This window comes from Pezoporus occidentalis, unplaced genomic scaffold (assembly GCF_034315485.1).
Source record: "Pezoporus occidentalis ecotype Australia unplaced genomic scaffold, CSIRO_AGI_Poc_V1 ctg64, whole genome shotgun sequence".
Classification (NCBI taxonomy): Eukaryota; Metazoa; Chordata; class Aves; order Psittaciformes; family Psittacidae; genus Pezoporus; species Pezoporus occidentalis.
In genome coordinates, this window is record NW_026915987.1 from 1,830,006 (window position 1) to 1,849,938 (window position 19,933).

The following is a 19,933-nucleotide window of genomic DNA, read 5'->3' on the forward strand; positions in this document are numbered from 1 at the left end:
TTGGTGTGCTGGGCTCTGGGCACGCCAGGCTGCAGGGCAAAGTGCCTGGGTGTCTGCATAGACACCAGTGTAGGGGGACAGTTGCATCTCACTGATGCTATTAACCCATCTAATTAGTATCTTGTAGCCTACTAAGTACAGGCTATGACCATGCACTCAATCGGCTGCAAATGTCATTGGTTTGACAAACCTGCTTGTTCCTCTGCTGGGTGTTGTGGGGAAATCCTGTTGGGAAAAGGTATCTCCTGGAAACATAAATCCTTCTGTGCCTTGATATTGGGAGGCTCTGTGTGAGGGGCTCTGCAGGTACCGCTCGGGTGCTATCCAGGACTCTCTTTTCACTGCAGACCAAAAAGCAGGTCGCCATGCAGGGTGGCAGGGGGCTTCACAAGGGAACAGGGCTTCATTATAATGAAAAAAAGCTCAGGTTCTCACATGTCTGTCTTAGGACAAGATTGCTTTCATCATTCTTTGGAGTGATTGGAATAAGTGACTGTCTTGCTGTAGGTGTGTGTTGATGCAGGACCCAGAGGTGGTTTCTGCATCTTTCAAGGTGTGTGCAGTCCTGAGGATGCTCCTGTGGGAGGAGGTTGGGTACCTGTGGCCCAAGAGTGGGACCTGTGGAGAAAGGCAATGCAGGTGCCACACTGCACCGTGTTTTGCCACGGCAGGTCTGGGGACAGCCCCATTTACACAAGGGAGCTGAGGGCTATCATGAAGCAGAGGTGATGCAGCAGGACCACAAGTCATGGTACCATCCTCTGGGCACCGCACCTCTCCCCGTGGCACCCACAGGAGCCCAGCCTGTCCCCAAACAACTGCAGCAGCCTCCTCCTCCAAGAAAAACATCCTGGCTGCTGCTGTGGTTGAGCAGGAGGCTGGAGAGGCTGAGTACAGTGGTGTGACACAGGCATGGTGAGGAGGTCCCAGCGATGCTCATGCAGCCCCGGCTCTTCTCTCCCTGGCAATGGGGCTGTTCAGCCAGGTTTGTCTCAGAACAGTCACACTGGGAAGGTTGGGAGCACCCTCCACTGCCCCTCCTCCTGATTTTCCCTCACCTCCCTTTTTTGCTTGTTCCTCCTCTGCCCCATCATCACTGTCTGCTGCTGCTTCTCGCTATGGAGTTACCTTCAGCAAACACCGCTGCCTTCTACCCGAGCCAGGCGAAAAAGCAGCTCCGGCCTCATGGCCAAATGTAGGCTTAGAGGCACAGCACAGACACAGCTCCATTAAGCCAGGCCGAGCCTTACGGGAATCATTCCTGGCCCAGGCTTGAAAAACAAATATAGCACGTTGGTTTGCTTTGGCTGCGCCAGGAGGGTCACGCAGGGACACAGGTTTTCTGTTCGGATGGGAGGCAAGGTCCAAAGAGCAGCGTAATAGGCTGGAAAGCCCTGGAAATGGTATGTCATTATTTACATGTCAGGGACGGAGCCAGCAAAGCCTGAGGATGGGCTCGTAGGAGCAGTCAGGGTTGTGCTTGTGCTCATCACATGCAGGAGAGACATGGAGCATCACGGAGGCTGATGGGGTCTCAGCCACGTGTTCAACCAGAGCTTGGATGGGTGAAACCCACCCTGTCCTGCGAGGGGAAGGCAGTGTCCCATCCATCCAAGCTTGCACGGCTCCTCTGCACCCACTTGGCTGTCTCAAAGCGTGACAACTCCATGCTAAGTTGAAGCATCCAAAGGTTTGCTGGGTTTTAGCAGAGGTTTGACCACCGTGAGCCTGCCCTGCATGCTTCTCCTGCCTTGGGTCCAGCAAGGGGTAGGAGTGGAGGTGCTGGGATCAGTGGTTTGATCCAGGCAACTTTCTGAGCTGCCACTGGCATAGGATTTATTCTGCCCCTTGCTACACAACCTGGGCAATGAGACTTTTGCCCTAGTTTTGCTACCTCTAAACTGTTTAAATTGCCAGTTCTTTGGAATTATTCATCCATAAAGCATCCAGCATGTGTTGGTCATTATTTGGATATGTTATTATGAATCAAATAGGCAGTAATAATTTATGCTGGAGCTGGGGCTGACCTTTGTACACCAGGGAAACCAACCTGAAAAGGGAAAACAGGGGTGATATCCACTGTGTTTACTGACAGTTCGGCTTTTTGCTGGCATGTTTTGAAACAGCAACAATAAGTCAGTAAGTGGATTCTCTATAAGTGCACATCAATATAGTGTATAAACATGATGTATAACACAGGGTTTGGTTCTGTGTTTAGGGGGGGATGTGTTTTTATATAGATATAAAAATGCAGACATCAAGTTTGCAAAGCTAATACTTAAATGACTTTCTGTTTGCGTGCGTTCTGTTTATGACCAAAACATGATTTCCTTTTCTTTCATAACCCAGCATGTAACTGCAAAACAAAAAAGCCATAAATCTAGGTTATATATAAAAACTTCTCATATCATCTGAAGCTTATGCTAGACCAAGAAGGAGGGAAAAAAAATGCCTTAAAGTTAATTCACCATTTTTATAGCTGTATTTGGCATGGGGGGATGGGGGCAAAGACAAATATGGAGCAGGACCAAGATTCAGTCTTTGGTTTTATTTCTTTTCTTTACACCTCCTCGCAGTGATTTCAGGGCTGGTTGTTAGCCCCGTCCAGGAGGTGGGCACAGACGTGCCTGCGGGCACGCACGCGTGCACACACGACCTCTCTCCTCTCGTTCCTGTTCGCATCCAACCCAGCCCATGTAGACGGCTCAGTCATCACCTTGTAAATAGCTTTTCCTTCACGGAGTTGGCCAAGTGCATAATGCAGCGAGTGATACCCAGAGCTGCCTGGATTCTCGTTGCAGGTTTGCTACTGACCCATTGAGGGAGTTTAGAGCTGTTGCTTCATCCCTTAGATCCCAGCTCATCCTTTGGTTTGCTCTTTTGGGACTGGGAGTTGGCCAGGACAGGGATCGTGTCTACATGCCCAGCACAACCAGGTATCAATTAAACCCAGAGAGGGCATGGATATTGGTCTGAAGAAATAAGAGGTGTGTATGCATATGTGTATGTGTATATATGTATGCATGTATTTAATTATGGCCAAAGGGAATGGTTCCCCTTCTTTCCCTCCTCTAATAATTGGAAATATTCCATTAAATAAAATCTCTCCTTACAGCCCCCTCCCTGCCCCCTCTTAACACCCACTTAGGGCAAAAGAGAAAAGCTTTTTCTCTTCCTGACCTTTTAAAAACTTCACATTTTTAACTGTCGGTGATTGTCTTTTAAAAAGACACTTTGAAGGCTAAAATTGCATTGTTCCGTTCCCAACATGTCGTAACGGGGCCGTTTCAACACTGTCAAAGGGATTGCCTCACTTCATTTCCCCCAACCCAGAATGTCTTTGACCTGTGTGCCTCTTTCTAAACCTCTTATTCTTAACCATAAGGATAATTTTGCTGGATAGCTAGCTTTGACCTAGTAACCAATCCTGCTCATAACTGCAGCCTGGTCTCTTGGGAGATCTCTAATTCATTTTGGATGGCCCAAACTGGCAGGGAGGAAGTGCCAGTTTTGGGAGCCTTTCCCCATCGAAGCTGCAGAGGTGACCAGGGGAGGCTCTTAGGCTTGGGCACATCCCCATGCCAGGTCCCACCACCCACTGCCCCATGCACGTGGAGCTCTCTGTGCTCTGGTGGGTCAAACACCACCAGGATGGACCCCCAGGCACAAAGGGAGCCCTGCACTGTGCTGGGTGTGGGTCAGTGTGTTCAGGTACATGCTCATAGCCTCAGTTTATTGTTAGATGGTTTTGCAAGCACTCAGCTTCCCCAGGTCAGCCAAGAACATGTTCTCCTCCTCCTGTACCACAGCCCCCCATTGGCTTGGCTTACCGGAGGGTTTTCTCTCAAGACAAAAGGACTGGGATTTCTCCAAGCCTATGATGGTCTGGTTTTGTTTCGCTGTCTGTTTTTGCACTGTCCTTGCAAGGTGAGCTGCTCCAGCTGCCATGACAGCTCTTTGGTCCTCTTCTCTTTCCCCCACCCATTCTTCATGTGGAAACCCCAACATCCCTCCCCGGGTGTCTGTGAGCTGCAGGAGCCCCTCTTGGCTGCCCTGAGCCCTGTATGGTGAACGTGCTCGGAAATAGCTCCAGCAGCACCTTTCTTAAATCATGTGTATGACTACACACAGCCCCGATGTTCGCAGGGAGCCCACTGGAGTGGCTGGGAGGGATTTACCAGGTCCAAATTCACTTGACAGAAAAACAAAATTCCAGCATAATTTTAACCAGCTGTGGTGGGAGAGTGAAAGAGAGAGGGAGGCAGGAGCAGGAAAGCTCCATGTGTGCGGGAAGCACAGGAGGGAAGGTGAGAGAGAGGTGCTGCTGTGAACGGGCTGCCTCCAGCAGCGCTGCACAAAGAGGAGCCCTGGAGGCCACCACATGGTGGGCTGGTGGCTTTAGGGACTTGGTATCTGCCCTTCCCCATGGTGGTCATTGCCCCTTCCCCGTCACAGGAGATGATGCTGGTGCCAATGAGGTATCACTGGGGTTGCTTCCTCCTGCAACTGCTGGGCGTACGGGGGGATGCGCTTTCCGTGCCGTATTCCTATGATCTTCCGTACTGCAGTATGATGTACATGATGTTAAAAAGATTGCCCAAAAATTCAGCTGATGTCTAAAAAGAGGAGAAAAACCAAAGTTTAAAGAGAAAACAGCTATATGACTTCAATATCTAGCTTTTTTATATATATATTTAGGACTCCAGACTGAGGGTAGTGTGTCCTCCAAAGACATATGGCAACCAACTACATTTAGTTTCAGTATGATTTTAATTTTAAATTTCAATAATGTAAATATGGATTTTATAGTGTAATAGCATGTTTTATACATGTGCCTGTTGTGTGTGTGTTGTAGGTACAGTTGGAACAATGCAATTTTAAATCAAATACAATCTACTCGTCGAGTCTGACTGTGAGAAGATGGTTTCAAAACTGAAGAACTTACAAAGACAGATATTTTTTCCCAATAACCTGAAATGTTTAAAGACATTTTTGTTATATTTTATTATGTTACCGCCCCCTGTTTCCGTTTTAGACTGCGTGTAGCAAGTGAGTCAAACAGCTGATGATTCTGGGGGCTACTGTTTGAACCCTATTGCTATGTAATAATCTTTCCAGATACATAAAACATGAGTACAGCTTCAGCCTCTCCAGCAAGCTGCTGATGAACAGCTCGTTGAACCCAAGGAGGTCTCAGGCACACACAAAGCTGTGCCCGTGTCGAGATTTTGCAGGATCAGGGCTATGTGTTATGATGCATAAATGTTGGTAAAAATGGATTCTTGTAGGACAGAAATAGAGGAGAACATTCACACTATTTACAAGACAACTCTGCAGTGTTCATGCTGGTGGAAGCACCCAAATATACAGTATCCTGTGGGGAAGGACATCCTGCTCAGTTGAGAAGAAATTCCTTGGAGACAAATGAGCTGAGCATCCTGAGCCTCCTGGGGATAACAAGTATTTCTGTTGTATTTTTATTGACTTTTTACTAAAGAGCAGCACAGCATCCTATCACTGTTCTTGGTTTAGTGAGAGCTTTTGTGTGCAGTGGACTTGATGCAGGCAAGAAATACCCATGTGGTAGGGTTGGGCTGGAGGCCTTGCAGTGAGGGCAGAAGGTTGGAGAAATCTGCTTAATCTGTGGTGTAAAAGAGGCTTTGGGGTCCTGCAACATGTCAGGGTGGCTGAGAGTCCTTGTTTCTCCTGGTCTGCCCCCACAGCAATGGTCCCTGCTCCCCTAGCGCAGTTGCATGTGCCCATCTGCAAGTGTGGTATCATGTTATTGGAGCTTCTGAAGACCCCAGAAGACACTGCTTGTCCCACTGAATGGTCTTCATTACTATGGGCCTGCCCTACTTTCTCTCTCAAATCCTTTCCCCCTTGATACTAAAGTTTTGTGTGAGCAATTGCATGAGACTGGGTATTGCATCTTCTGGAGATGGACCCCATGTGCAGCCTGCAGATCAGCTCTGTCCAAGCCATAACCCTGGTGGAAACTTGATGTAAGTCACCTGGGTGAAAGAGAAACCCTGCTAGTTGAAGGCTTCGTTACGGGTAGACAACCTTCAGTCCTGGTATCACTCCCCATTTGTGTATGTATATGTCGAGTGGGTTTGGATAGCCTGGTTCAAAAGAAGGAGGTGTTTAAAGGAGCTGCGTGCCTGCTCCAAATGTCATCCAGGTAAAAGCGGTACCTCCTCTTCCTGGGAGCCTAAAGGCTGCTTGTTCTGTGGGGCTCCAGATTCCTGGGAGATGTCAGCAATAGTGGGTGGCATTTAGCAGATGTCCTCTGAGCACACTTCCCATAACAGCTTTGCTGCCCCAGGTAGTGTCAAGCAGCCAGTTGTCCATTGCTTGTTCCCCTCAGCACTCTCACTTCTCTTTGCAGTGCATTATGTGGCTTCTGTCCGACCAAATGGCCCAAATAGACTTCATACAAGTCTTTTTTTACCCCAGTATGCATGACTGACTTTATCTGCTTCTTCATGGCTGGGGAAATCATGAGTGAGCTTGGGAGGCATGGGGAGGGCAGCTTTGTCATGTTTTTACTTGCAGCAACATCTGTTCATCTCAATCCTATTCAGTATTCAACAGGGTAAGAGCAGGGAGACCAAAAAGTGGCAGCCAGTGAGTCAGGATGTTGATTTCTCATTGCTTTCTGAGGTGCCCCTTCCCTCTGGCTGTCCTGAGGACATTGACATCATCACTTCTGGAGATGCTATTGCCTTCAGTATGATTTAGTGTGAAACAACTGAACTTAGATGTGTCTAAAAGGATCTGCCTTCCCCTGGGAGCACGGAGGTGTTGACTCTCTCTGATCACTCACTCCTGGGCTCTCACCCATGGATAATTACATTCTTCCATGGATTATCCTGAAGGCCAAGTTCTGCTGGAGCGGGAGGACGTGCAGGTGGGCAGTGGTCAGCTCTTCACCTCGTGCTTCCTACAGCTGTTGCTGCAGCCCCTTTTCTGTTTTCTATCGAGGGAGGGTCAGAGGCAGGGAAAAGCAAACCTTGACGTAACTGTCCCTCCCTTCCCTGTCTGGTAGCAGCGGTGAAATTCGTGATCCATTCTTGTTGGCGCTGAGCTACCCTTGATGGCTTCTCACAGGAACTCGGGACTTCAGCTCAATCCAAGGGGTTGATACGGAGCAAAACACTTAGTACCTCATCCCACAGTGATCCCTGGACTTGGATCCTGGCTGCTGTGGTGACAGTCCCCCTTGAGATGCCTAAATCAATTAGACAGGGCCACATCATCTCTGGTCTCTTGACTTTCTCCCCTTTGCCCTCCCCCATCCCATCTAGCTGCATGTTCTGTGTGAGATACCTACCACTCCCAGCCGGTAATGACTTCCACATGGGGCTGGACCTTGTGGACAAATCCCCTGTAACAATAGGAAATGTTCCTTGGTCTCTCGTTGTGTCTGTCTTTGGGAAGGAGGAGAAGGCGTTGACGACAAGCCGAAGAGCTCTAATATTCCTCCCGGACAGCTGATTAATTCCATCCTCTGCATCCGCTCTGGACCATCCCGCCCCGCCCCGCGCCTTCTGCTTTTTATTGTTCTCTCCACCTGGCTCCCTCTGGCAAGGAAGCCGATGGGATTTCGTGCCATGTGGAGCTCCAAATGGAAAACCCGGACAGTGAGAGCCTCTGCTCCCCCCACACTCCAGGCCCAGTGGCTCTTGCTGGAGGAGGAGAGACTGCACCTTCCTCGCAGCCAAGACCGAGCGCTGGAATGGGGACGCAGCATTCCTCCCCAGCACGTCTGCTCCCGCCTGGGAGAGACGAGACCCTGCCTTTTCCCACTCCTTCCCCCACCATCAGGATAGCTCCTCTCCTTGCAGATCTCTTTGCAGGCTCACTCTCACACTTGGACCTTCTTCCTATATGTATGGCCACATTCCCGCTTAGAAATGGTCCAGGCTCTTGCAGGGATGTGCCCACCCTTGCCCTGGAAACTGCCTGCCCACTGTGTGCTGCAAAGCCCACAGTGCTCGTTCATGTCATCGGTTCACTCACAACCTGACATAGGAAGGGCTTGTGGTGGCTCCCACACCCAGCTGTGGTCACACGTGCACTCAGGTTTGCACGCTCACTCGCACACATCCCCTCACTCTTCCACCGCGGTCTGGTTGTGTCTCATGTACTGGCCATTCCCTCACCAGACACACACTCTGGCCTCATTGCTCAGCTGTGATCCATAGAAAAGGGGGGAAAAAAGGGAGACAAGGGCATTTTGATTATGATTATGGAGTTGATTTATTAGAATCATTTTAAAACACAAAGCCATCTGTGTGCCTCTTCCCCATCCAAGATTTATAAAAGACGAAACCATCCATCTGACCCCCAGCTCTCCCTCCCCTCCTCTTCCCCCGCCTCATCCTCGCCTTCCATTCTCCTCTGTGGCTCTCTTGCCAAAACACTTGCCCATACTTAATTCTCCTCCCAGAGAGACAATGCTTTGCATTCTTGTATTGGAAGCCAAAAAAAAAAGACAATTCTATTCTGTCTCTGCTCTGCAGCTTGGTCTGCTAAGTTGCTTTCCCGAGAGCCTCTGTTTAAAACAAAGATAGATAAAGGAAAAGACAAGTTGGTGCTGAAAGATGCTGGAACATCATCGCGTGGGGGTAGCATTTTCATTCACTCCACATATCAAACAGCCACTGGCAGGCTGTCCCCAGGCGGGCGGATGGGACTCGAGCCTGTTCCAAAGGGCTCACCTTTAGGGCGGAAAGACGCTTTTGGATTCCATCTCCCATCCTTCCTTTGCTCCCTTTTGAGGGCCTTGGCTCCAGCCCCAGTTTTCGAGGGTTGAGGTGTGCTGACAGATTCTCCAAGCAGGATGAGCCAGTGGCTGAAGTCCAGAGCAAGAGGAGAGCCGAGGTCCGAGTTTCCTGGAATCATGTTGTGACAAGCAGGAAGAGGCGCAGTCCTCCTCTTCCTCACTGCTCCTCTTGATGCCGGTCCAGCCCCCCTGGGGTGCTGACATCAGAAGAGCTGTAATGATTTACACCTCTTGAGGATTTGGCCAAGTCTTTCCACCTCTCCATTCTTTCCAGATCTATGATGCTTGAGGCATCCAGAAAGCTAAGCCAGCATCACCAACTGGCAGTTAAGGATTTAGACATTGTAATGCTGTTGCCCTTCTGATGAGGTTGGAAGGTAGGGAGCACATCCAGAGCTCTGGAACTCTTCTCTTAGAGGAAGGAAGAGCTAGAGGGAATATTAGCATGCAGTTTGTGTGAACTAGAAGTGATCAAATGAAGGTTGGGATTACCTAATGCACATTTGCCTTTTCTTATTTACACATCAGGGAAGCATTTTCCTCAGTTTCAGTATATTCATTTGTAGCCAGTGTCCAGCATTCAAAGTCACAATGATGGTGGGAGAAGGTCACAGATGATGGTGATGGCAATGCTGAACAGCAGTGTTTTGACTTTGATTTTATGTGTGTGAACTCAGGTACAAACGAAAACCTCTCTGGGTTTTGCAACTGTTCTTTTGAACTTCATCTTTCCATATAAATTTTATTTTTATGTTGTTTGAGAGTCCCATCTGAGATCTGACATTTGTTATTTGATATTGGCAGAGGGGAATGAAACCCGTTAGTGAAGGCTCATGGGTTCAACAGGATCCTAGGGAATAAGAGCAGGGCTTGTGAAAAGACATGAGGATTTAGTGTCACTGTCATCTGCTCTAGCTCTTGAATCTCTTTAGTGACCCCTTTCTGTCCACAGAATTGTCTGTCTTCAGTTTCCCTAGTTCCAGGTGTATATTCATGGAAGCTGATGACTTATCCACTTCGTTGTGCACTAAATCACCGAAGTGCTGAGTCTCCTCCAGGACCATTTCACAATTCCCTTATGTCTGCTTAGAAAAGATAGGCATAACCTCAAGCATTTCTTTTGGAAAAGAAGGAAAAAGGAGTTTTACTTAGAGCACAAAACTGCTGTGGTTTGCATGGCACCTCTTTGCACTCAGGTCCCTCTCATTCCTCTTCGGGAAAGGCATCTTGTAGAGGACAGACATTACTCAGCTGACCTAAAATTTATCAGGAATATTAGAAAAGGGCTGGAAGTGACGGTCTTCTAGGCCTAGAGCCAAATAACCCTGCTTAAACCAGCCGTGACAATGGTCTGACCAGCAGCCTTCCCAGAGCATCCACACCTGCGCTGAGATACCCAGCCATGAGAAGATGAGTTTCCACTCTATGTATCCCAAAGTGAGTGAGGACAATGGACAGGCACATCTCATAGTCTCATCTCAGATCAGAGCACAAAGATCCCTGGTTGCTCCATAAATGCCGACTGAAGAAAGGGAGTTTCCAGCCCGTATTCCCAATACACTCAGCTTCTCCCTTTTGATTCCTCTTGACCGCGCCGCTCATCTCCGCTTCCCGTCCAGCGCTGCTGTATCATGGCTTAAACAGCTGCCCTGTCCCACCCTCCAGGCAGCTGCATCTCGAGGCTGCCTGGGGAGCACAAAGCTCCAACATCATCCCTCTGCCCGAGCACGGTGCTGCCCTGCAGCACTGAGGGCCGTGGGCACAGATCTGGCTGCAGAGATGAGCAAGACCCTGCCAAGCCATCACCCCGTCTTCCTTCACACTTTGCAGTCTGGTGCAAAGATGCCTTTTCTCCTTATATATTTTTTTTCTTTCCCATTTTTCTTCTTTTTTCCCTTTTTTTTTTTTTTTTTTCTTTCCATTGGTTGTTTGGATTAAGGGGCCTTAAAGGGGCCAGACATTTCTTGTGTTCTCTCATACCCTATAAATAACCGGCACCTCTCCAGTGCTCCAACTCCACCCTTCAGTTGCAGATTCCACTGTCTAGCTGCCACCACGCCGCATAGCCTTTCACACTCTTCCTTTCTATTTAATATGGAAATATTAGCAAAAGAAAACACTTGCTGTCACCAATTCTGCAAGAGGAGGAGAGGGGAAAAAAGGGAGAAAGAGGTGGGAGGCACAAGGGGAGGACACAACCAGCCAAAAAGAGTATCCGGAGGAATGTTCTTCTCCCTCCCAGGTTTACAGCAATGTCTTTCCATCTGTTTTGTTTTCCTTCTCCCTCAGCCTGAAAGGGCTGCAGCATTATCATGTAATGTTGCTTAATGTGACCAAAGGCTTCGCAAGTCTCCTCATGGACCGCAAACATAGCCCAAATTCCAAGGGAGCAATGCCTGTGGCGTCTCGTTAAAGCAGATGACTTGCAGCCTTCTCTGTAGCCCATGAATGGTTGTTTGGGGTTTTGATTTTTCCTTTTCTTTTCTTCTTTTTCCCCTTTTTTGTCTATTCCAAGTGCATGCCGCCACCCAATCCTGGCAGGGGTTTTGTAACGCGCCGGCATATCTGGGAGGTATGCATGGAATCTTTCAAGTGCTTGGTCAAGTCCTCTGTGGTTTCCTTTGAGCAACTGCCCACCCTGCCAGCTCCCACCACCCCTTCCCAAGCCCCCATGACATGCAACCGGTTGCGCCATTCATGCCACAATTTCACATGACTGTTGTCTCCTCCCGGTTTCTTTCTCTTCCTTCCTCCTGGCACGTTTCCTGATGTTGGTGAAGGATCAGAGGGCAGTGGCTGAAGACTGAAACAATCTTGAAGACTATGGAGCAGGCAGAGAGAAAGGAAGAGCTCTTACCTACCAAGTGTCCCAGTCTCCTTTAGGGAGGGAGATGTAAGCCTCACTTGGTGCTAGATGGTGTTAAGAGCTTGAGTTGAGGGGAGTGGGATGCTCTAACTGATGAAAGTCTGACTTTTTACTGTACCTGAGGTGTTACTCTATCAGTATTTTATAATGTCTTACGGTTTTTGTTCTCAGCAACTCTCTGTGGGGCAGAGAAATCTTGTTATTCCCATTTGGAAAAGGTAGAATAGAAGCACACAGCCCTGGAGATAAGGGTTGGCTTGAGCATTGCTAGTTGTCTGGGTTTCCAGCCCAGTTAGTGCCCACTGGCCAGAGTGATAGGCTTTTAGCCTGTGGGTGCAAGCTCCCATGTACCAGTGTCCATGTGGCCCTGCAAGAGATGTATTGGTGGGTTATATTGACTACAACTATGATCAAATTAGTTATGTGGATGGAAAGGTAGACCTGTGGGATGGCATCTCATGGTCCTCCTTCCTGAAGCTCAGCCCATGTTCACATTTCAGTTAGGCTTTGTTGAACGTGTGTATTGGTAGAAGTCTGCCTATGGAACTGGTTGTTTCCATGATGGTTTAGCTGTATCCTTGGGCCTGGACACATCCTCGTGGATAATAAGAAAACCCCAATGCACTGAAACAAGGAAAGTGAGGTTTATTCCTATATAATTTGCCAAGAAACTTCTCTATCACTTTGTGACTGGATTTTATTGTTTTCTGTTTTTCTGTTTTTCCTTTGTAAGACCTAAATCCTGCCCCACAGTAGTCACTGATGTTCCGCAGTGCAGGAGGCAGCTGAAGCCCTTTAATTCAGGCTCTTCTTCATACAGTGAGATCTCTGTGTGCATTCATTCACCTGTGGAGCTCTTACAGAGCCTCTTCAAGACCCAGTAGAGCATCTTCTGCCGCCCCTGCATTGCCCTCTGCTCTTTCTGCACTCCCGTTGCATTAGTGCTTAATGCACATGTTGGCTTTTCCTCGGGATGCAGCAGGCACCAGGCACTTGGGAAGCATTAAGTGATGCTTTTCAGTCCTTAAATAAGTAGTGACAAAGCTGCCTTTTGGCTGCGACACACTCACCCACCCTTCAGGAGGGATGTGTGCATGGTGTGGTCCAGTTTAGGAGCTGGGAAGGGCTGAAGCATCTCAGGGAGCTCAGGAAAAGCTAAAGGATCCCTCTGTGGAGTGTCTGCACACTGAGCACTGCTGGCTTGGCAATGCTGCCAGTTGGAATGGAATCTCTACAGGGGCAACTAAGCTATGTGGTTAGCACAGTGACCACCTCATGCCAAATGCCAAGTCCCTGCTCTGAGCATTGGGGTTTCACAACTAAAGTTGTAAGTTAGTTTGGGTTTTTTTCTGACTTTTTTTTTCTTAACATGAGGAGAAGTGTATTTTTTTCCTGAGCTGCTTTGTTGGAATTGGCTGGAGTTATTTTATCTGGAACTTTCCAAACAAAATTCAGCCCGAGGCAGATACCCAGTGTGGAAAATTTCAACCCAAACAGTTGAAGTTTGGCAGTGGCGTAGGAACTGAGTGTATGGAAAGTGCCTCAGCGTGCTGAGGCCATGCTACCTGCTCTGCTTGCAGGGATGGAGTAATGGATGGCAATGTCTATACTGGGTTATGGGCGTCTGCATGCTAACCATCAAATCCCTGTTCTGGTGGGACCCTGCCCAGTCACCTTCACAGAGATGCTGCGGTGGGATGAGCTGGGGGAGCTGGATCACCAGCATCAGGGCAGTACTGGTGCGGTCGGGATGCTCTTTGGGAAGATGGGAAACTGGAAGGAGAGGAATCCTCTCTGCTTCTGGTCCCTTTTAACAAACTGAGGGTGACACCAGCTGCTGGTCAGTGGTATTAACCCTTCAGAGCTCACATCCGAGATGTGTGCTTATGTCCGAGTTGCACCCAGTTGTACCTATCCACTGGGCTGACAAGAGGCTTCAGCTCACATCCAAGATGTGTGCTTATGTCCGAGTTGTACCCAGTTGTACCTATCCACTGGGCTGACAAGAGGCTTCAGCTCACATCCAAGATGTGTGCTTATATCCGAGTTGCACCCAGTTGTACCTATCCACTGGGCTGGCAAGAGGTTTCCAGCATGGGCACCAGGCCACCCAAAAGGTAAGCAGTTGCCTTATGTTCCCTCTGTGGCATCAGTATCAAACAGAGCCATGGTTTTGACCTGGTTGCACATGAGTGCTGGGGAGTCATGATTCTGTGCGAGCTGCTTCCCGAAACCCCGTGACTTTCCACCTCTGTGAGCCCCAGAGCTCCTCTTACTCCACTCTTCCTGTTCAGAAAAGAGTTTGTGAGCCCAGGGTTGTTTTGTTGTTGTGTTTTTAGTGAAGCCTTCAGCCTCTTTAAGAACGTGGCTAATCCTGTAAGAGCCTGGCATGGTTTATTGGGCATCTATTTCCCCCAGGTCACTTGTGGAAGGAAGAGGGGCTCTGCTCCCCCCTCTGCCTCCCCTCTCAATGCCCCTGTCTCAAAACCCCCAAGCATGACCTGGAACCAAGTGCCAAGCCAAGCCTCCAGCTTTTCCATTCCCTTCTCCACATCCTCACCCGGATGCACGCCAGCCCCGTCACCTCACTGGTGGCCACCAGGCATCTACCACCAACCCCATGGGGATGGCCACACACACAGGGTAATGTATTACTGCCAGGCAACCTGAGTGATGACTTCTCTTAATTAAGCTGGCTTTCCTTCCCTCGCCTTCTTTCTTTCTGTCCCCAAAATGTGGCAGTAAGCAGCAGCCATGTGGCACAGGCCGAGTGACATCAGCTCTGTTCCTTTGGGATGATGCTTTATGCTCCAGCCGAAATGTTTAGGGCCAGTTTTCATTAGAAGTGGTTTTTGGGAATGGGTAAGTAATAATTTGCTAAATCAGGCCCTGAGCTGCTCAGTTGAACAAATTATGACTTGATGGGGTTTTTGTCTGAAGAATATGTGGAAAGGGAAACCCAGTTTAATGAAAAATTAGCCAGGTTGGATGTTAATTCCAGCTTGGTGTCACCACCATCTTCGTGTGATGGGTTAGTCATGGCCTTCTTTACATGTTAATTAAGCTGATGTGTCAGTAAGTGTTAGAAGCGCAAACTTGGGTAGTGTTTGAGTTGGTTTTTGTGCGTTTGCAACATTTGTTTAGTTTTCATTCAATGCATAAAATATGAAGGGAACAAACAGCTCAGGCACATTGTATCGGGTAATGAGACGAGTCACCAGATGTTAATTAATATATGAATATCGTTTTTATTTCCAATCGTCTGGCTGTGGTTTGAGCGAACCTATGTCCCCCAGCTGTTGCTACATGAGACAGAGCAAAAACAGAGCTAGAGTTCAGCTGCTCTATTCCCAGAGCACAGACTCTTACCCCAGCTGAAAGAGAAGACGCTTTTAGGGTGTGCTGTCCCCAGATGTGGCACGGAAGTGTGACGTTCTTCTTCTGTCCAGTGGAGGGCAACAGGGGACACGCTCACAGCCCTTCCTCTGGTTTTTGGAGGCAGCAGTGCTGGGGCTTTGAAGCCCTGCAGAAACACATAGAACCGTAGAACGTTTTCGGGTTGGAAAGGACCTTAAAGCTCATCCAGCTCCAACCCCTGCCACAGCCAGGGACACCTTCCACTAGAGCAGCTTGCTCCAAGCCCCTGTGTCCAACCTGGCCTTGAGCACTGCCAGGGATGGGGCAGCCACAGCTTCCCTGGGCAAATTGTTCCATCCAGGTCTTTCCTCCTGGTCACCACAGTCCAGTGGGATTTCTGCTTCAAGCAGTGATTATTTATACACCGGCTTTGTGGCTCTTGGAGGACTCCTGGGAGATACTCAGAATTCAACTGGATAAAGCCCTGAGCAGCCATGCCCTGGCCTTGCTTTGAGGAGGATGGGCTGGAGACTTCTTGAGCTTCTCTGATGGCAAGGCAGGTAGTGAGCCACCATATTCAGCCTTTCGCTATCAAAAGAATCATAGAATCGTAGAGCAGTTAGGGTTGGAAAGGACCTTGGGATCATCCAGTTCCAACCTCACTGCCATGGGCAGGATTTGATTATTCTGTATTTCAACTGGAGGAGCCTTTCTAAGCTGGTCCAAGAATCTCCTTTCCATTTCTCCAGCTCTCATCCAACAGCAACACATAGTTGTGCTGTGACCAGCCAGTGCATCCAGAGATTTCTCCTCCTCCTCCTTTGTTTCTGTCTGCAGGGGTTCCTGCTAACAAAAGCACTATTTTAATGTCCATCTTTAAGTTACTTTGCATTTTTAAATATTAAAATTCCTTCTGCTTGTATTACTACAGCCCTCAAGATCTTTTAATTTGCTTTGACTGAGCCTCTGATCTCCTGTACACTAATAATTCATTCCACTTCATTCAGCGCTTAAATCACCACTGTTTCGAGTGAGAAATAAGATGAATTACAAGCCTGGTCATTGAAGAACCTTGTTAGTTATAACTCAGTTTCCATCACCCTCTTTTCAGCACAGCCTGTGTTCACTGGTCCGTTACTCAGTTCCTTACCTTCTCTATAATTCTTCTGCTAATTCCCACCTTTTCAAGCTTACCTAATAATTGCCCATGTCATGTTGTGGTGCCTCTTGATACCCAGATAAATGAGATTGTACCACGCTTCTCATGTCTAGGGAATGAACTGTCTCATTGAAGAAATGCATCAGGTTCATCTCATGCAATTTACTAAACCTGGGCTTGCGGTTTATTCTCCTTGTCTCCATGTCGTTTAGGATTCCTTCCTTTAAAAGAAAAGGAAAAAGAGGGCTGTAGGATGAGATCATTTTCTTTCTCCAAGCTACACCTGTGCCTTGAATATCAGCAAGGAAGGCTGAGCTGTTCAACCTCCTTGACCCATCGCATGGTCCACAGATGCATTGATTTTTCTCAAGGCATCCCATCTTCTGCTAAGACAAGAGCCCGTGACTTGCTCTAAATTGCTTGTGAACTCCCTGACATTCTGTCTCTGTTTTCCCTCCTCTCCTCCCTCCCCGCCAGTAGCTGCCAGGAGGAGAATAACAGTGGAATCTCCCACATTGCTGTGGTCTGAGCAGGTTTCTCTCACATTATGGCTAAATAAATATTAATAAGAAATATGGAATAAGAGCTCATTGACAAATTCGGCAAATATTTGCCTGTGCCTCCCCTTTCCAGCCACCTGGCTCCCACAGGAAAGTTTTGCCCTTTCTCAGACCAGAGCATTCAGGAAATAAACACTCGCTTTCATTTTCTTAGAGGAGGAGGAGAATGAAAATAGCATTTGGGGGCCTGAAACCCACATCTTACATTTAGTGTGGCCAGAAGCAGCTTCAAACCCGCTAGTTTGAGTGATGGCTTTTGTCCCTGCCTTCAAGTAACAGGTTAGCACAGGGCTGGCCAGAGTGGGCTTGAATGATGCCCCTGATTTCACCTGGATGACTTGGAGTGCTTTGCTGCACCTTTGGAGGGACAGCATATCAAAATAAGCTCCCAGAAAAAAAGAGATTGAGTCTTCGAGGCAATCTTTGCACTTGAAAAAAATAGAAACCTTGGTTTTAACAGGAGCATCAGGCAGAAGGAATAAAGAGAGAAGAGCAGGGATGGTGATGGCGCTCGCTCCCCTAGGGACGTGGTTCAAGTAGCTGTAGCCATGGTTGCTAGCAGAGACCTGGAGCATGATCTTTAGAGACAAACTCCCACCTGGGAGGTGGCTTTAGTGCAAGGCTGCTTAAGGGCTTAAAGGATGCAGGGTAACCCTTACTTTAAAGAGTGACTTCAAGGTTTAACTCATTCCTGCTTTGGGATTTGGCTTCCTGACAGCTTGAGCAGAGGCTGTGCTGGAGGGCGAGAAGATAAAGTTGAGAAGACTTAGACCAGGTGATTGTGTTGTTGCAGGGCAGGTTTCCAGTTGACCCCAGTCTTTTGATGGGGGTTACATTTGTTCCCACTTTTTCTTTGGTTTTCTTTGGAAATGATCTCTTGGTGTGGTCTTGCAGAGGTATAGCAGAACTGGTACTTCAGTCACAGTTATTCTCTATGGCAGAAGTGTGGGACTGTGTGAGATACTGCGTTTAATTTACTAGCAAGCTGCTGTGGGAAAACCCAAAGCACAAATGCTCAAGAGAAACCACCTTCTTCAGAGCAATGGTAGAAGCAATTCCTTAGTCAGTAGTTGTAAAGTTCTCCTACCTTCAGGTTACAGCCAAGTTCAAAGCCACTGGCAGCTCAAAATGTTCAGAAGGTTCCCCCTGCGCAGCGTTTGGGGGTGTTGTTGCTATGGTTTTGGTCTGATGTGCACAGCATTCGCCCTGAGGATGCTTGGGAGTAGCAGAAGCACACATCAGAAGTGGTAAGGTAAACCTCCTTGTGGACTGTTGGGGTGTGCTCTTGTTCACAAGCTCTCTGTGCCAGGCAGTGTATTTTTCCTGCATGATATTAGCTTATCATTAACTACTAGTCGAAAGGACTCCGTCTCCCCTGCCCACGCTGGGTTAAAGGCTCAAGGAGCAGAGAGATCTGAGGCACAGCCCAGGTCTAACTGGGTGAATCGGTCAGCTCTGCCTCCAGGGAGGTAAAGTCAGGTTGTGGTGGCTTGTTCTCAAACGTCTGGAGCGGCAATTGAGGTTCAGGTAGCTCTTTGGCCTTCCTGCCATCCACAACACGTCATGACTGGTCTGCATCCGTGCTCACAAGCAAAGGTGAAGGACATGGTTTCAATGCAGAGAAAGAACTACCTGTCCTGCAGCTCCGTGCTGAGGCTGGCATCGGACAAAGACATCAGGGCTGACCCTAACCCACGACCACATGGAGAGGTGTGACGCAAGGGCTGCCTGCCTTCCTCCAGAGCAACCACTGGTGGTGTTCACACCGTGGGCCACTTTCGTCCCAGTTCCCACCTTCAGGTTTCCTCTAATCACTGCCAGCAGAAAGCTGCCTTTCAGACACATCCTTGCTCCCACAGCTCCTCCGGCCCAACCACGGGGCTTTGCTCCAAGTCCTGGGATACCACGTGGTGGCGTTCCTTAGTCCTCCAAGGATGGAGCGGTGGATCCTGCTGCTCCCTTAACGAGACTGACTAATTATTTATTACAAAGGAGGTTGCAGGAATCTGGAGTGGAAACTACTCCCCAGGCCAGCAAACTCACACCTAAGCACGCCAGGCTGCTTCCATAGCACAGCACATGCCGGAGCAATCAGTGGGAGGCTTGCAGGAGTGGGACCAAGGCTGTTTTATGCATGTGTGTGTGAGCGGAGGGGGGTGTATATATATATAGAGAGATATATGTATAAAAAGTGTGTGTGTGTGTATTTTACTATGTTAAGCTATAAACTGTATGGGTTAGGTATGAATTAGAACCTTATAAAATGTGTTTACTCATTCTGTGTAACTCAAAGCGGGGATTAAACAGTAGGAAAAACTGACCAGGAGAATTTTCCAAGCAGAAACAATTTTACAGCTCTCATTGTGAACTTTAGAGGGAAGGGTTTGGGGGTTTTTGGTGTGGGGTTTTTTTTTGTTTTTTTTTTTTTGTATTTAGAATTTTTTCAGAGCAGGTTTTTTGTGTTTGAATTCTTATGGTTATTAGATAAAAGCAAGGGGGGAGATGAGGAGGAAGGATGAATGGAGGAATAGCAGGAGAGCTTTCTGGCAGGCAAGATTCTCCCCAGGCACCTGAGCCCCATCCTCCTCTCCATCTCTTCTGACAATGTACTTTCTGTGCCAGTGGCATCCTGGAGGGCTTTCCCATGGCATGCTGTGTTCTTGAGCAGGTTCTGCTTTTCTCATCTTGAAGGCATCCTTTATAGGGAAAACAGTCCCCTAATGCTGCAGAATTGAAAGGGAATGGGCAAAGGAAATGAGCAGTGGAAGCAGAGGCAGCAGGAAATCGAGGCTTCACTGAGCATCTCAGGCAGGGGAAGAAGAGAAGGAGGAGCAGAGGATGGGGATGGATTGAGGTCTTAGAGCCTGTTTGCCCTCCTTCTCATAAAGGAAGTCTGGCCAAAGCACCAAGGGAATAGTCTCACCACTATCAAGTGATTTATGCAGGATCAATTCCACTTGAGTGGTGTTCGGTAAACATCAAGGTACATGCAACCCAGAACCTTTTTGTTGCTTAGTTCCTCCCCTTCTTTCTTTCCACCCTCTCTTTTGAGTCTCTTCTACCTTCTTGTTCTTGCTGCCATGGTGAATCATCTCTGCCTTCAGGACCGGTGACCCTTGTGCAGTTAGCAGAGCCTGACTCACTCTTCTCTGCATGTTATTTCCAGCCTTAGGAAGGTTGGGGGTTGGTTCTTGGGGCTG

General features: G+C 48.3%; 1 protein-coding gene and 1 long non-coding RNA gene across 7 annotated transcripts in view; one reads left to right on the plus strand and one right to left on the minus strand.

Annotated features, from left to right (window-relative positions):
* ASTN2 (astrotactin 2) overlaps window positions 1–19,933 on the plus strand; it is a 344,763-nt gene that overhangs the window by 279,806 nt on the left and 45,024 nt on the right. The gene's annotated exons all lie outside the window — the stretch shown is intronic.
* Window positions 15,375–18,403, minus strand: LOC134174919 (uncharacterized). Its single transcript, XR_009968835.1, has 3 exons — window positions 17,821–18,403; window positions 16,209–16,394; window positions 15,375–15,860 (listed from the first exon to the last, which is right to left on the minus strand). It is a non-coding gene; the product is annotated as an uncharacterized LOC134174919 (long non-coding RNA).